This window comes from Bubalus kerabau, chromosome 8 (assembly GCF_029407905.1).
Source record: "Bubalus kerabau isolate K-KA32 ecotype Philippines breed swamp buffalo chromosome 8, PCC_UOA_SB_1v2, whole genome shotgun sequence".
NCBI classification, from domain to species: domain Eukaryota; kingdom Metazoa; phylum Chordata; class Mammalia; order Artiodactyla; family Bovidae; genus Bubalus; species Bubalus kerabau.
Window position 1 is genome coordinate 36,636,987 of NC_073631.1, and position 13,587 is coordinate 36,650,573.

Sequence of the window (13,587 nt, forward strand, 5' to 3'; positions counted from 1 at the left end):
TGGAGAAGACTCTCGAGAGTCCCTTGGATGACTAGGAGATCAAACCAATTAATCCTAAAGGAAATCAGTCCTGAATATTCATTGGAAGGACTGGTGCTGAAGCTGAAATCCAATAGTTTGGCCACCTGATACGAAGAACTGACTCTTTGGAAAAGACTCTGATGCCGGGAAAGATTGAAGGTGAGAGGAGAAGGGGATGACAGAGGATGAGATTGTTGGATGGCATCACCGACTCAATGGACTTGAGTTTGAGTGGACTCCAGGAGTTGGTGATGGACACTGAGGACTGGTGTGCTGCAGTACATGGGGTTGCAAAGAGTCAGACATGACTGAGTGACTGGACTGAACTTGAAACAGATGCCTCAGGAGATTTTTTTTTTTTTTTTTCAGTCAGTGGGGAAGTTTGAAAACTTTGTGAGGGCATTACAGGAAGTGAACTTAATTTTCTCAATCATATTGCAATCTTTTAGAGATGCGACTCCGGAGAACCACACCTGACACAGTTTTTGGCAGAGAACAAGTGCTTATTAACTGAATGCTGAATTGAATTGGCTTTTGCAAATGATCTGACTCTGGCCATTCAAGACTGTATTCTGTGAATCACCAGTAGAGACATCAACCAGGATTTTGCTAGAAATAGACTCTTAGGCCCCATCACAGGACTTTTGTATCAAGATCTGCATTATAACAATATCCCCAGGTGTCTGAAACACATATGAGTTCGAGGAACAGTGATTCAACTAATTTTAGTCCTCACTTAGGAAAACTTCCCAGCAAGGAGAGTTGGGCTCCTTGCCACTAAGTTCTGCAAAGTGAAGAAATTTAAAGCACTCCCAGGAAGATGATTTTACAGCATGAAGACTGTGTCTCCAAGTAAGTCATTTTGGATACTATAGAGATAGATGATATGCGCTCTGAAACCTGGCGGTTACATTCTGTGCTAATGAAGAAGCTAAATTCAGCTATTAGTGCTTTGCCTGAAAAACGATTTCCTAACTGTCTCCCAGACAGTCGGTGCTAGTAAGCAATTTCTCAGGAAGGAAGCAGTTTGATAGACACAGGGTTTGTAGAGGGAATCAGCAACTGTGCTGGTAGTTTGTTTTCAAGCAGAGTTGGAGGGATCAATTTAATCTGTTTCTATCTTCTTGGTAGCACTGGTTCACACACATGATCTCTCCATTCCCTTGAGATAGTGACCAAGGCCCCTCTTGGAGGAAGTCTAGAAAAAAATACATTCTCTCCTTAGATTTACTTCATTTATAATCAATGAGCCTGCAGTGCTGATTTATAATTGTAAACACATACGATTTAAAAATCCATTTATTACCACATGTACTATCTTGGCCAAAATCTTGGCCACAAATTTTGCATTCAACAAACCAATATACCTCAGTGCAATCTATTCTGCCAAAGATTCGCAGCGATATGAGGGAACAAGGCAAAGACTGCATTCGGTGAGGCAGGACTGGGGAAGAAATCCTCAGAATTCTCAGAATTTTCTTTGCTTAATTAAATGATATTTGGTCATCACCTTTGTGTCCAATCAACAGCTTCAGCCTCCCTCAAAGAGCTGTGTGGCTCCCCGACTCTGGACAGCACCACAACCTACCTCCCCATGATGAGATGCAAATACATTTAGCTTTTAAAAATATCTCAGTAAAAAGTTCTTTTCTTGTTTGTTTTTATTTAGTCGCTAAGTCCTGTCTGACTCTTTGCAACTCCATTGTCTGTAGCCCGCCAGACTCTTCTTTCCAAAAGACTTTCCAGGCAATAATACTAGAGTGGGTTGCCATTTCCTCCTCCAGGGGATCTTTCCGACCCAGGGACCGAACTCAGGACTCCTGCATTGGCAGGCAGACTCTTTACCATTGGGCCACCAGAGAAGCCCCCCAAAAGCCCTTTAGTGAATGACTAAAGGCTTCCCAGGTGGTTCAATGGTAATGAACCTGACAGCAATGCAGGAGTCCTGAGTTCGATCCCTGGGTCAGGAAGATCCCCTGGAGGAGGAAATGACAACCCGCTCCAATATTCTTGTCTGGAAAATTCCATGGACAGAGGAGCCTGATTGGCTATAGTCCATAGGGTCACAAAAGGTCAGACATGACTGAGCACACAGTGAGTGATTATTCCTACTTTGTTTGATAATAAGATCTTACATTTAGTGACTTTTCTTAGCATCCACTCAACTCCCCTTTAAGGTTAGTGCTAAGAAAGGAATGAGTACTTAGACACGTTCTGCTTTTTCTCTTGCTATTGGTACCAACAGGACTCAGACAATCACCGTTCTGTATGCAGTATTGCCCTGGGTACCAGAAAGATAACATCACTCCCTAGCCTGCTCCCACTCTAGCGTTGCCAGTTCCAATTTTGTCTACCTTTTCTCACAGGTGTCATTGTCATTCCTTTTAATTATCATTATGGCTATCATCTGAATCATATTCCTCATGTAATTTAATTTTTTTTTAATAATGTGGAACTCAATAGGAGATGTTACAGGTCATAGAGTTCTGACTGTATTGAGACTCATGGAGAGATGACCTCTTTGGGATTCATTTAACAAACACCATTTCTATATTACCTGTGAATCTTTATTGCTGTGGAAAGAAATGATTTGTGTCAGGTACAAAATGAAGTGTCATGGTGTGGGTTGTATTAGTAGTTCTGTTATTTGGAGCTATTAGGATTGCATAAGAACTTAAACTCTAGGTAACTTTTTAAAGTGGGAAAATAGCTGTGTAGTAGAAATATATGGCATTAAGACCAGAAGTCTTGACTCTAATTAATGAGGTCTGTGACTTTAGAACTAGCATGTGACTTTAGAACTATCAAAAAGCACCTCCCAATGTAGAAGCATCAAGGAAAGGGCAGTGTGAGCCTCCTGTTCTCAGTAACGCAGACTTTGGGTATTTTGTTTATGATCCATTGTTGTAGCACCATGGACGTGTTAGAGCTTCTCCTGAGGCCAGACCGTTGGGGGCAGGGATTACATCCTAACCGTATTGATAGCCTCACATGTTGTCCCTGATGTGACTCACATGCTGAGCAGTGCATTTGAAAAGAAGGAGTGAATTTATTCCAAAGAATGGCGCAGAGAGATAAGAAAGCCTTCTTCAGTGACCAATGCAAAGAAATAGAGGAAAACAATAGAATGAGAAACACAAGAGATCTCTTCAAGAAAATTAGTGATACCAAGGGAACATTTCATGCAAATATGGGCACAATAAAGGACAGAAATGGTGTAGACTTAACAAAGCAGAAGATATTAAGAAGAGGTGGCATGAATACACAGAAGAACTGTACAAAAAAGAGCTTCATGACCCAAATGAGCATGATGGTGTTCACTCATCTAGAGCCAGACATCCTGGAATGTGAAGTCAAGTGGGCCTTAGGAAGCATCAGTATGATCAAAGCTAGTGGAGGTGTTGGAATTCCAGTTGAGCTATTTCAAATCCTAAAAGATAATGCTGTGAAAGTGCTGCACTCAATATGCCAGCAAATTTGGAAAAATTCAGCAGTGGCCACAGGACTGGAAAAGGTCAGTTTTCGTTCCAAACTCAAAGAGAGTCAATGCCAAAGAATGCTCAAACTACTGCACAATTGCACTCATCTCACACGTTAGTAAAGTAATGCTCAAAATTCTCCAAGCCAGGCTTCAGCAATATGTGAACCGTGAACTTCCTGATGTTCAAGCTGGTTTTAGAAAAGGCAGAGGAACCAGAGATTAAATTGCCAACATCCGCTGGATCATCGAAAAAGCAAGAGAGTTCCAGAAAAACATCTACTTCTGCTTTATTGAGTATGCCAAAGCCTTTGACTGTGTGGGTCACAACAAACTCTGGAAAATTCTTCAAGAGATGGGAATATCAGACCACTTGACCTGCCTCCTGAGAAATCTGTATGCAGGTCAAGAAACAAAAGTTAGAGCTGGACATGGAACAACAGACTGGTTCCAAATCGGGAAAGGAGTATGTCAAGGCTGTGTATTGTCACTCTGCTTATTTAACTTATATGCATGCAGAGTACATCATGAGAAATGCTGGGCTGGAAGAAGCACAAGCTGGAATCAGGATTGCTGGGAGAAATATCAATAACCTCAGATATGCAGATGACACCACCCTTATGGCAGAAAGTCAAGAAGAACTAAAGAGCCTCTTGATGAAAGTGAAAGAGGAAATTGGAAGAGCTGGCTTAAAACTCAACATTTAAAAAAAACTAAGATCATGGCATCTGGTCCCATCACTTCATGGCAAATAGATGGAAACAGTGTCAGACTTTATTTTCTTGGGCTCCAAAATCACTGCAGATGGTGACTGCAGCAATGAAATTGAAAGACACTTGCTCCTTGGAAGAAAAGTTATGACCAACCTAGACAGCATATTAAAAAGCAGAGACATTACTTTGCCAGCAAAGGTCCATCTAATCAAAGCTATGGTTTTTCCAGTAGTCATGTATGGATGTGAGAGTTGGACTATAAAGAAAACTGAGTGCCAAAGAATTGATGTTTTTTAACTGTGGTGTTGGAGAAGACTCTTGAGAGTCCTTTGGACTGCAGGGTGATCCAACCAGGCAATCCTAAAGGAAATCAGTCCTGAATATTCGTTGGAAGGACTGGTGCTGAAGCTGAAACTCCAATAGTTTGGCCACCTAACGTGAAGAACTGACTCATTGGAAAAGAACCTGATGTTTTGAAAGATTGAAGGCAGGAGGGGAAGGGGACGACAGAGGATGAGATGGTTGGATGGCATCACTGACTTGATGGACATGAGTTTGAGCAACCTTTGGGAGTTGGTGATGGACAGAGAACCTTGGCCTGCTGCCGTCCATGGGTTCACAAAGAGTCAGACACTACTGAGTGACTGAACTGAACTGACTGAGTGAATTTATTAACTAAAGAATGATAAGTCTTGGCACATGTGAGTTCATGCAGAGCCACATGATGAATAAAGAATCTAATAGACAAGCTTCATGCATCATCAAGAGGAATCTTTCTCACATTCCCTAGATAATACAAATCCCTTTTTAAAAATAGAACTTTCTGAGGATAACTCAAGATGTGATGAATCAGAATTGCTGGTGGTGGGGAAGAGAAGGGACTATGAGTTTGTATTTTTCACAAGCACCTCTGAGGACTCTTAGGCCCAGATGAGTGTAGGAAACACTGATGTTTAGGGTTGTGCCCAGTCTCAAAGGTCTTCCAACTTTAAGTTTTTATGTTGTCCGCCTTTTTCTTCCAGAGGCCAAGTTCTCTACAGGGAGGAGTCTCAGCTTGCTGAATTTTAAGGTCTCTTGACAACTCTGACTTCCCAGATGTCCGTGTTTCTCTTAGAGTCTTCCATGCCTCCCAGTGGTGTCCTCTCTCCAAGGTACTCAGTAGCCTCTCACTGTGATGGGTGTGCCAGCTCATGACTTCCTCTCTATACTGACCAGCTGGATCTGTGCTTTCTTAAGAATGCCTCCCAGCATTGGACCAGCCTTTCTCCTTTGCCTCAGAATGCATTTATTCCAGGCGTCAAGTCTTTGACAGGGTAACAGGTACACTTTAATAGAAGTCTTAAGGAGATGATAAGGTCATTTCAGAATGGCCGAGATAAACATCTTTTAGACATTTAATCTTTCTGTCCATTAATAGAATGTTTACTCTTCATCTTATGCTGTATTAGAGTGTCATGCTCACACACAAGTGTGTATATATTTTCATGCTTAATTATAGGTTTAATCCAGTGGCCTAAGTTTAAGATTTGAATTATCAAATAGGAATCCCAGAACAATGACAAAGTTATCTATCATGAAATAAAAAGCTCTCCTTTATAGAGGAGGATATGTGTTTTAAAGAAGTATACAGATATCATTTGATCAGATTCCTTTCTTATCTGTGTCAAGGAAGAGCAGAAATTTCCATGTTTTTAGGGGTCAAATGAATGCCTCCTAGATTTTTCCCTTACTTGGTATTGCATCCAAGAGGCCATGAGGAAGAAATTAAAAACTCATCAACAAACCAGCATGAAGGCTGGGAGGCTGGAAGCTTTCATCTGTTACATACTAGGCTACCGTATAACCCCTTTTGAACTCTTCTTCTGCTCAGTGGATATATTTGCTACTGATTTGGTTCTGAGCAATGTGGATTCTTGGGGACAGCTGTCTTCATAGCCAGTGAGCATGAATGTGAGCAGCTAAGCAAGGTGCATGTCAGTGACCCCAGCAGCTGATATGATAGACCATCAGTTTCCCCTTGGGGCCCCAGACAAGTGAAGGCCTGACCAAACTACTTAGATCAGCCCCCTCTCTGTTTGTAAAACCTCTCTCATTTTTCTCACAGAACACAGAGCCGGTTTATTTTATTGCTGGTCTCATTCTCTCTACCACAAGGTATATGCTAAGAAGCAGAATTTTGCTCACTCGTGTCTCTTGTATTTAAAAGTACTTGCCATACAGTAGGTACTCAGTGAATATCTGTTGAATGAATGAATGCTTTCACACAAACCCCACTATGTGGACAGGCCATTTTAGGTGCTGACTTTTTGTGGCATACACTGTGATACACTGTGTTAGTTCACACTTGATTTGCTTGGTTGTGGCTTTCTGTGGTAGAGTACAAATTGAGGAGGGGATGTACAGTTCAGAAAGAAGGATTAAGCTCAGCCCATGCCCAAAGAACCCAGACTGTTGCCTGTCTATTGTTTAGTCGCTAATTGGTGTCTGACTCTTGTGATCCCATGGACTGTAGCCCACCAGGCTCCTCTGTCCATGGGATTTCCCAGGCAAGAATACTGGAGTAGATTACCACTTCCTTCTCCAGGAGATCTTTATGACCCAGGGGTCAATCATAACCATTGTCTCCTGTATCAGCAGGTGGATTCTTTACCACTGATTGCCTCTCTTTCTCTTATTTCTTCGTATTTTTAATCAGTGTGTATGTGTGTGCGTATGCATGTGTTTTCCATTTTCACTCTTCAGGTTCACTCTTATCCACTCCCATAACTTGACTTGTTCCCTGTAGCCTGGCTTCCATTCCTCTTCTGTTACCTAAAGCTGTTGTCACCAACTACTCAAGGGCACCTTGTTTTAGATCCTCACCAGCACATCAAATTCAACATGCTTAGTAGGATGCCCTTGACATTGCCCACTTCCACGTGAATTCGGAGATGTTTTTGATTCCACCTTAAGCCAGCCGGTGCCGTTCAGAGCTCAAAGGCAGCAGTGGCTCAGTTATGGTCTCGTTTAGAGAACATAGGAGGGCCTTAGTTCCTGTTCACACGACCAAACCAAAGAAGTGGACAATTGTAATCTTCCTTAACTAATGATTATTCCAGTTTCCTGTATTTAATAGAGGATTCCAAGGCCTTGAGGGGGTTAAGTGAGTTGCCCTTGGCCACAAACTAATTAATAGCATTTATGCTTCTGGCCCCTGGGTGTCCTGATTTCTAGTTTGGGGTTCTTTTCTCTCCACCACCTCTGATTAGGGAGATTTGCTTTTGCAGAGATGGGTGGTGGCTCTGAGAGAACGTTGGGACAATGATGCTCAGCCTCAGTGTGGCAGAAAATAATGCCCTGGACCTCTCTAGCAAACCAGCAACTAGCCTCAAGTGTTTGGAAACAAAAGGACTATTTCTAGTAGAAAGGATGTCTTACATTTACCAAAGAGATGCAGGGATGTGCTTTTAATCTCCCCCTTTTCTCTCTCTGTCTCAAACACACACACACCCACACCCACATACACACCCACACACACACCCATGTATCATTCTTATTCAAAGGGTCAGATTGTGAGAAATCTGAAAGCAAACAGTGCTCTGTTTGTTTTTCAGTGTTTATTTAATTGACTAGATCATTACATTCAAATCTTAGGTGGTAGTTAGTCTGGATAAATTGCAACGTGGAATTCATGCATGGATGAGAATGCTTGCTTTACAACCCCAAGATAAATGCAGGACTAAAATAATGACTTAAGGCCAGGTGGGCTGAAGAATGTAAATGGTAACAGATTTACGTTTTCATTTTAAAAAATCCTGCTAATATAGGCATATATAAAGCCTAAAACATCACACTCAGCGATGAAGACATTCATTTTGCTTATACAACACTCTTCACACTTGTAGAATTTCTGACAGTTTCAGGGACCCAGAAGAATTAAGAGGTCTTTAGCAAATGAATGTACATCAATAAAATACCCTTAGCGAGGTGTTTTTTTTTTTTTTTTTAAGCTGATCCTATATTTTCTCCTTACTGTCACTGACTGGGAGGATGGTATGTGCACTGTTTTACAATGACTTCTTGATGTTTTCTTCCTGTTCTGGATATTCCCTTTGTGATTTGGAAATCAGAAGTGCTGCAGAGTTTTACCTTTTCTTTAATATTTCAAAAGCCCTTTCCTTTGTGGCCATCTTCCCCCCTTGAGTATGGTAAGCCTTGGCAAACTCTTTTATTCCATATCTGTAAGTAACTTGAAGGATTTCCCATTGCTCCAGTTTGCTGTTAGAAGGTGAGGCATTTAAAAATGACTAGCCATACACCAGTACCCCCTACATTTCTAGAGAACTTGATGCTTATTTTATTTTGCGTATTAAGTGAGCAAGAAGTGCTTCAAAATACCTTGATAATAGTTTTATAAATTTCTATCAGTGATAGAAGGCAAAAGTTCTCCTTTGTAAGGAGAGATTGATGAAGAAAAGTAGACAGAAGAACAGAATAAGACCAAATGATAGCCATTGTACTGATCATTATTCTGCTACGAGTCTGTATTTATCAGCTTGGAGGCTGTAAATGCCATTATGAATTGAAGTAAAAGTCAATGCTGACACATACATGAATGGAATTATGAGGGAACAATTTGGTATGTTTCACTGCGGGGACATGTTTAAAAGCAATCAAGAGCAATTCATTTCTTTGACAGTGATGTCTCTTTTTGATTAAAACAATCTGTGGTGGATAGTAAGACTTCTAGGGTACATTAGCGTAGTCCAGTAACGAGAGAATCAGACTTAAAAAGTAAGTAAGTGATATACTTTGTAATAAGTCTAATAACTAATTTTTATTTGGCACTTGCCATGCATTTGAACATATATTGACACATTTAATCTTCAAGATCACCTTCTGGCATCTACAGTACTATTATATTCCATTTTACAGATGAGAAAACTGAGGGTGGAAATAGCTATAATTAGCCCAAGGACACACAGTTAATAAGTAGGGGAACCAAAAGTAGGGGAACCACATCATTCACCTCCAGGGTTCTATTTTCTAACATCTACCCATACTTGGAAAATAAATCTTTAATCTGTAAATCTCCTATAGTCATTGATCCCTTCAACAGTGGTGGGGATGCTAAATTGAAACTAAATGTCTCATTTTTCCTGGCTAAGATATCTTCAAATCTTCCAACAGGGGAATCGGAGATTGTTTTTCCTAATTGCTTTATGCAAACTATGAGCCTAATATTAAGCAAATGAATAAGCAGAAACTATTTTTGCATACAACATCTGGAACAGAGGCCAACTGGGTTATAATGCAGAGTGTTTCTCTTGCATGATCTCATTTGACTCACGTGCAGATGCCTACACACATACTCACTCCTGCCTGGTATTAGATGCCTCATTATCTTGTGGACATCTTGCAGACAAGGATGTTGGGAAAATCCTGGACTCTAGAGTCAGAACTGGGGTTTGAATCTTAACTTTTTCACCAACAGTTTAATTTGGACAAATGCCTTAGCATTTCTCAGGCTGAGTTTTCTCGCAGTAATATCCAAACCAGGGCTTGCTTTGAGAAGTAAGTGAAATAATGCATGTAATATCCTTGGGAACATTCAGTAAATGTTCTCTGTTCTGTTTATTTATCTCTTTTTTCTCCTCTTTCCTCTTCTTTCTCTCTCTTTGCTTTCTTGTACCTCACCGGTGAATTGATCTTTTCTGTACATTATCTTATGATCAAAGAAGGTCCAGTGCTATGAGCATAAGCCTGGACACGCATCTTGACTGTTACTGAGTTTCTTGTGCAACACTGGAAATGTGATTGAGGGTCTTTATCTTCACTTACCCAGCTGTCAAATGGTATCACTATTCCTCATTTGCATGGAAAGAGAGTTTGCTAACAGTTGATCCAGAGCCTTGAAGATGGAAATTGCCATGTAACTGTTTGCTACTATAATTTATTAAATCTGTGCTTTGAACAAACTCCGTTTAAAGATGAAATTACCATTGCTTTCATCTTTTCTCTTTCCCTTATAATCTCCCTGGCTTTCCCATTGTCAAACCTCATCTTCAGTCCTTTCATGCTTAAATGCTCTTGCAAGGTGACAAATCAGAATTTTCTCCTTGTATTCTAAACTTATGTGCATTGGCCTTTCAGAGTAAGCTGGGATCTTGGAATTAGGTCCAAGAGTTATTAGAATTGCTTTTATGAATCATGGATGAAGATAGATATGGTCTGGAAGATCACCATGTGAATTTACATGTAGAGAGCCCACTGTCTAGATTACAAATCATTCATTCATTCATTCCATAAATAAGAATAACAACATATTTGTCTTGTGCCAGTCACTTGTTATGTGCTGAGGCTACATGATCTGGAAATGGGTCTGGAAGGAGCTGACAGCCTGGTAGGGGTTGTAGAGTTGTAGTGCTAGTAGGAGGCATTTATTGAGCACCCACTTGTAATACCTTGTTTAGTTCTCATGAAGATCGGATAAGAAAGGAAATGGGGGTTCTGAAAGGTTAAGTAATGTGCCTGTGGTTTGAGTCAGTCATGGTAGAGTAGGGTGCAAACCCATCTGTCTGATGCTAAAGTCCATCTTTCCACTATTCTCCACTGCTTCCTCATAGATTATTTTAATCCTGTGCAATGTGTAATCATGGTCACCAACAGATGGTACCTGGTGTTTGAGAGTTTAACAGCAATTGTTCCCATTCATGTTTGACCTTGATTTTGATCACTTCCACATCCTTGTAGAAGTGACTGATAAGGATCAAAATGACCCCTGCATGGAGGCTGGACATGTGCTTGACCCTTCTGTTCTAACTAGCTGTTTCTGACCAATACAATCATCAGGATCCTAACAGAGGGAAACTCATGAAAACTAATGATTCTACATCAAGAAAAAGCTAAGTAATGGGGCTGGGAGGGGAAAAATTTGATCCAAGAATAGTTTTTGTGACAATCAAGTGGCAAAATGGTGGTTGGGAGTTTAGAATCCTAGAGTAGTGGAACCTTAGCTTACACAGAGCTCCTCTGTTTCAAAATTTCACTTCCTTAAAGAAAGAACAGATATTCTCATAGCCCGGTGCCTGGCACGTGGTGATCTCTCAAAATATATTGAAAAATCCAGAAATGTCTGCAGCAGCAAAACGGATTCCTAATTCAGAGCTGTGTGCAGTGTCCACACTCGTCCTAAACTGTTTGGGAGTTTCAGGGCCACTTTGAGAATAGCTGAGCAAACAATAAGGTGAGCCACGGTAAACTTTTGAATAGATGCAAAGATTGCAAACTTATATAAATGTATTTGATTTAGTAGGTTAATTACTTAGCAGCCTTGCATAGTGGTTAGAAGGATATGCCCTGAACATAGATTTTATGGGTACAAGTCCTGGCTCTATCTTTTATTAACTGGGTGACTTTGGGCAAGTTACTTAACTAAGTCTCTCTTTCTCATCTTGAAAAAAATGGGAATGAGAGTCACATCTGCTTCCTCTGGTCATGCAAGAGAATGCTTGCACACTGAAGGGTTAACAGTTGTTGATATTTGAACTGGTGGTTAAAGTAGTGACTGAGGCAAGGTTTCCACAGCACAAAGTTTAAAAGGGAAAATGTGCAGTTATGTCAGATAGGAAATTGTGTCAGCCGTGGTCCTCTGAGAGGCAGAGGCCAAGATGGGATTAAATGTGCAAGAACTTTATTAGGAAAATAGCTATGTGAGAAAAACAAGGAGTTAGCTGGATAAAGCTGGGGGATTTGTCAGACTAATACCAGTTTTTTCCTTGTATTCATATTTTTTTTTTTAAATTGAGGTATAGTTGGTTTATAGTATCACGCTAGTTTCAAGGTATATATGGCATAATGATTTAGTTATGTATCAATCTTTACAGATTCTTTCCCCTTATGAGTTATTAAAGAATGTTAAATATAGTTCCCTATGCTGTACTGCGTCCTTGTTGGTTGGAGTCAGAAAGACCATCTGACTCCAACCAGATGACCAAAAAGATGAGAAAGACCAAACCAATTTGACCCACAGTGAAGGAGAGAAAGAAAAACTATTGGGTGGTCATGACCTTGACCCCTGTGTGATGTAAGAGGGCTCAGCAAAGCTGTCTGCAGGGCTTTGAGTCATAGTTGACTCTCAGAGAAGTTCCACGTCTCCCAGGAATGGGGAGGCCTTAGTATCCTGGCCACACTCGAGGGCTGTAGGTTCCCTTTGCCTTTGCCATATTTGGCACAAGATAAACTCTGCCTCATGTTTGGATCACTTGGGCCTGAGTTACAGAAGTTGGTCTTAACCGTCTTTGTATCTCCCACAACTTTCAGCCAAATAACTTTTGAGTACATAGACAACATCCACATGTTGAACTAATGAGTTAATTTCTCAGGGGCAGTGAAGGTGAATCTTACAGACTTCCAAGTACAGGGATTGTAACTGACAAGCTCCCCTACTTCTGGCTTGTGAATCACAGGTGGCATGCGCACTGAAGCTGTGCTTCCCAGAGCTCCTACCAGCTCATATCTGGGGAGTTGAAAGAATAAAATAAGTGGACTATATTACTTACATTTTAATTGGTTGCATTAGCGTTATTAAAAATGAAATTATAAGTGAATTTAGTTGCCAGGATAATAAAAGAAGATAGGAGCTATATTCATAGGCTGTTCAATTTATGAACAAATAGTCTCTTGATTATGTACAACTATACAAGGACATACTCAAAATTGGCTTTGAGATAGCAGAAAATGCTCATTTTTAATTGCAGTGTAGTTTAATCTTGGTATTAAAACTTGTTGTTCCATTTTTTAATACCAAGATTCTCTATGTTGTTGGTTCCTCAAATAGGTTATTTCCATTGTTTATGCTGTTAACCCTGCTGAGGACATACGCTATTTTCCTGATGCCATCCAAACATAATTCACCCTTCTTCCATGCTCCCATCCTACCCTTGTATCCCCAGTTCCACATAGTCTTTAGAATATATTTTTGGTATGAAGTTTTCAATTAAAGACATTTTTGGTAAAACTCAGTTGTGTTTCCTAATTTTTTGAAATCTCAGCATTTCCAGTCTGCAGGACTTCCTTTACTTTGATGTCTACTAATATGATACCATTTCCAAGTCTAAAATTACCCCCTCAGGGAAACAGAAGACTTGCTTCACTCAGACAGGTCTGAGCTGGTTACAGAGGCCGAGGTGTCAATGGTGGGAGGTAGAAGGAAAAGTGACTCAGTTTGATCCACCTATGAAGCTTCTGCAGGGCTAGGGTCTTAAAGAAAAGGTGCTTCTCTCTTGAGGTTAAGGGAATGTTGAAATTAAAGGGCCATATGAAGCTGGCAGTCAAATGGGAAGCCTGGTTAGGTATGACCAAGAATAGAGTTGACATGGGTCACCGGAAGCAGAG

At 40.5% G+C, this 13,587-nt stretch overlaps 1 protein-coding gene across 29 annotated transcripts in view; it reads left to right on the forward strand.

Annotated features, from left to right (window-relative positions):
• The window catches only part of LOC129659044 (uncharacterized), a 464,676-nt gene that overhangs the window by 26,220 nt on the left and 424,869 nt on the right, over positions 1-13,587 (forward strand). The window contains exon 2 of one of the 29 annotated variants that reach the window (XM_055590076.1): positions 5,235-5,363. The exons of the other annotated variants lie outside the window; for them this stretch is intronic. The gene's annotated coding sequence lies outside the window, so the exon portion shown is untranslated. The remainder of the gene's footprint in view (positions 1-5,234; positions 5,364-13,587) is intronic. 29 annotated transcript variants of the gene reach the window in all.